This window comes from Homalodisca vitripennis, unplaced genomic scaffold, assembly GCF_021130785.1.
Source record: "Homalodisca vitripennis isolate AUS2020 unplaced genomic scaffold, UT_GWSS_2.1 ScUCBcl_9033;HRSCAF=17389, whole genome shotgun sequence".
Lineage (NCBI taxonomy): Eukaryota > Metazoa > Arthropoda > Insecta > Hemiptera > Cicadellidae > Homalodisca > Homalodisca vitripennis.
This window is the reverse complement of record NW_025785158.1, coordinates 1-4,579: the sequence shown is the minus strand read 5'-3', so window position 1 is coordinate 4,579 and position 4,579 is coordinate 1. Positions and strand designations below refer to the sequence as shown.

The following is a 4,579-nucleotide window of genomic DNA, read 5'->3' as shown; positions in this document are numbered from 1 at the left end:
AAATATTAATATATCTAATAAATTATATGTTGAATAATTAATGGAATAACAATGTTTTAATTGTCTAAATGAATTAAGTTATCCGTAAAAAAAGTATTTTTTACAAAAATGAAGTCGTTAGAACATGAAATAAAATTCATTCTTTCTAAAGTTATATAATTAACCAACATCTTGTGATGTTTAATATTTTCCCAATATAAGATCTTTTCCGTTATGTTATGCAAATAATTAAGGCAAAGTCATTATTGGTTTTTATGTATCTAATTATTATCCTGATGTTTAGGCTAGCAAGGTAAAAACGTCAGTGCTTCTTTACTTTTCTAATTGGGCCTACTTCTCAGGTTGGAATCAAAATATAATGATGGTTATTGTTAAGGATAGGATTTTGCCCGGAATGAATCATAACATTTATTCTTCCTCAAATGTACTCTTGCTCTTGAACATTCGTGCGAAAATTTGACTAAAATGAGCATTTAAACAGGTTTAATTTCCCTCAGCGTTTTAAGAAGTTAAAACAACAATTCTGTAGCAACGAAATTTCTAGTGCTGAACATATTTTTTATATAACTTTGGCTATATACTAGACAGAATATCGTTAAATTAACTTTGCTTTCACTAACTAAATTTCCATCAAATCAATGTTTGGATATATGCTTTAAGTTAAAAGGAATACGGTTTATACCATAGCTACTATTATACTAAACAAATTCATAGACAATATCAGGTTACCACTGTTTTGTAAACGCCAATACGTCCACGTTTATTCTAACCTATAAAGCTAAACAGTTAAGTTAACAGTATTATACCGTGTTTCAATAAGTTTGGGTTGTTGTCAGTGAACATTGTAGTCTCCATTATTATATTTATTTGTTGGATAGATTATTTCTAGTTATATACTTCAAGATTTAAAATTAGACAAAATGGTATCCGTGTTAAATACAGTTGATACTGGACATGAAGATTTAATTCATGATGCAGAAATGGATTACTATGGTTTACGCTTAGCAACTTGTTCCATCTGACAGTAGTGTAAAAATTTATAATCTTAAAAACGGAACTCAAAGCTTGGTTGCAGATTTAAAGGGACATTATGGTCCTGTGTGGCAGGTAGCTTGGGCACATCCCAAATTCGGTAACTTTCTTGCTTCTTGTTCTTATGACAGAAAAGTTATTATTTGGAAAGAAAGTGGTCCAGGAGATTGGGCAAAATTCTATGAATACAACAATCATGACTCTTCAGTGAATTCAATAGCTTGGGCTCCACATGAATATGGTTTGTTATTAGCTTGTGGCAGTTCAGATGCAACGATATCAATTTTGACCTGTACTCCAGATGGCTCAGCTTGGGAATCTAAGAAGATTCCTAATGCACACACAATAGGATGTAATGCGGTAAGTTGGGCCCCTGCAACCTCAACTCTGCCCGGACTCGGTACTTCTAAGTCTGGTGCTGTTAAAAGATTAGTGAGTGGCGGTTTGTGATAAATATGGTCAAAATATGGAAGGAAGATGGAGATCGCTGGGTGGAAGACTGTAAATTGGAAGCTCATTCTGATTGGGTTCGAGATGTGGCTTGGGCTCCTTCTATAGGCCTACCACGGAGTACCATAGCAAGCTGTTCCCAAGATCGTAGAGTTGTCATTTGGACAAGTGAAGATAACATTAATTGGGCATCGACCATTTTACACACATTTGAAGATGTTGTATGGAATGTAAGCTGGTCCTTAACAGGAAGTGTACTTGCTGTTTCTGGTGGAGACAATAAAGTCAGCCTTTGGAGGAGAAAATAATGAGGGCCAATGGATCTGTATTAGTGAAGTATCCAAAGGACAGGGGCAAATGGCGGGCAGTGAGCAGAGAGCACTTTGAAAGGTACGTGCTTAAATAGGTTTTAGGTAATAGTAGTAGTAGGCATTAAATTAATAATATAATGAGCTTCCTCAAATTAAATCTTTTTATACAGCGGTATGTTACTTAGATTGTACTGTAAATAATTACTGGAAAGTAAGTAGTTATTTCAGCCAGTTTTAAAGGTTGCTTAATATGTCTACTGCCTTGTGAAATAATGTCAGCTACTCGGCTTTACTTCTTCACTATAAATGCAAAAAAGACTAAATAAAATATGAAGAAGCATTAAGGGGAATTTTTGATCAGACCTGGATTTTTCATCCATTATGGTAGCCTGATAGATACTTGATTTTTATTTTTTCATGTGTAACTAAGTTAGTTAATGCATTGATAATATTTATCAATTAAACAACATAAATTAAATTTTTCAGAAGGATCTGATCACAAATATCTACGACAAACAGTGCAGGCCACTGCAGTGCCTCAGCGCACTGCTGATGATGAACGAAAAACATAACTGGAGATAGGCTACCTATCAGATTACCAGAATGTTTACATTCAAATGCATATCCAGTAATGTTGGCCCTGTACCAATATAATAAGTAAAGAAATGATTTACAACTACCTAGTCAGATTATGCGTGACAGCTGTGACATTTCCGATATGTTTACAATGTACTTGTAGCTGAAATTCTTGATTACCGCACAGAATTATTGTGATAAGATATTAAAATTATTTAATGCGGTAATTGTAAAGTAAAGATTCTTGTCCGTTAATACTGATATTTTTTTTATATAGGCCTATTTCTTAAATAGTGAGTAATTATATGTATAATATATCTTTATTTTCATTTATATAGGTAGTTTCTTGAAAGCTTTTTAGGAATTTTCTTTATTTCTTATATACGTTTCCAAGCTATAGACGTTATGAGAAGGAGGGGGGGATAAATCCTGGGGGGGGGGGGGGCAGCTTTATAGAGTACTCTCCACTAGTTGGTTTGGTAAAAAAAACAAAAAATTAAAATTTTGAAGTCTCTTTAAATATGAGCTTAGGTATAGACGATTTTATTATTATTTTTAAGGTCCACAGGTGATATACAAATTAAGACTAATTGTGTGAAACATAGGAAGCTTATTCTAACTATCTCAAGAAGAAATAAAAATATAATAGCTAAGCTCTGTGGGAAGAAAATTACAGACTCAAATCACAGCTGCGCAGTACGTTTATTGTCCCGCTTACCAATCTTGAAATGTTTAACAATTAAATCCAATTGCTAGAGTTAATACATTCAAAATGATTTGTAGAAAATAAGGCTAAAATCGTTTGATTCTAAATATAGTCTCGATAATGTTTTTATGTCTTTACCTTAGCTAACTTGTAGTAGGTAACAAAAATCAGTTTTTGCATTTAATTAAATTCAGTGTATTGCTAGACTAGCCATGATACTGTTTAAAACATGTGTTTCATCACTTGTACAACCAATAACCACGAAAAAACAGCAAATTAATTTAGGAAAACCAATCGCAATGCATAGTCTCAGATGTCATATTTCATGAAATTTATGATGATGCAAAATAAAGAATAAAGCAAAAACACAATAATTCATTGGGTTGTAAACAGCATTTACAGTCAATGTTTGCATTTGGACTTTTTTTGTTTTGCCTCGTCGCAGTTTATGCCTATTTTTTTTTTCTCCCACAACATAAATTAGTCACGGTATAGACATACTTTTGTATAATTTATAGTTTTATGGACCAGCTTATTTGTATAGTAATTCTCTCATCAGTTTTCGTAATGATAATGTTTTTTGTGTTTAAACACTCTCACAAACTTTAAAAGAAATGTTAAAACATTTAAAGTCTGATGTAGGTAAAAAACGGCATGTTTCTGCTGTTAACTTTATTAAGAATGATGAAACATTCCTTAGATGCTACACCAGTAATTGATCAAGATATCCAAACTGTAGGAATGTCTCAAAAGTAATTTCTGGTATTTCATTTACAATACCGTGACCATGAAAAAATGGACTTTTTTTTCCTATGGAATTTTTGGCGATTTCATTTCCACTGCACATTCATTTCCCCCTTCTTCCATCATCATCCCCACTCACATTTCATCCATATATTATCACATCACACAATTTTTTATAGCCAAGTATTAATTATCACAGTGTGCATATAAACTGGGGGGAAAGTATATCATTGTATTTATTATATTTGATTCCTTACGTGCATATTATTGCATTAAAGATGGAAAAATAACCGACAAAAGTTTGTCATAAAAATAAAAAAAAAAATATAAAAACAAAATAAAAATAAAAAAAAAACAAGAAGAAAAAATAAATAGACACAACACTTGGAAGGGTTAAGGATCAGGGGCATCACGTGCATCTGGGATTCCCGACTTCTTTGCAAGGCTCCGAGTTAATTATTTTTTTCTAAATAGCTAGCATTGCGCAGCACAGCGCAGCGGGCAGGCATCGTTGACAGGATTAACGTCATAATTTCAGTTAAAATTGCCAGTGGTACTGTTCAAAAACATGAAGTTTTCAGAGGATTTCAAAAAAATCGTAACTCCTTTGATTTTTCGTATGGCCGAGCGAATTTTATCTTCAACTATTGTTTTCAGGAAAAAAAATTGTAGTTTTTTCAGGAAAAAAAAATGAACATACCTTTCCATGGTCACGATATATCTGTAAAAGTGATACCAGTATATTCTTACAAACAATTTT

The 4,579-nt window shown here is 32.5% G+C and overlaps 1 pseudogene; it reads left to right on the top strand.

Moving 5' to 3' along the window:
* The first annotated feature begins 795 nt into the window (after positions 1 to 795).
* On the top strand, positions 796 to 1,869 carry LOC124374562 (annotated as a pseudogene).
* The last annotated feature ends 2,710 nt before the right edge of the window (positions 1,870 to 4,579 follow it).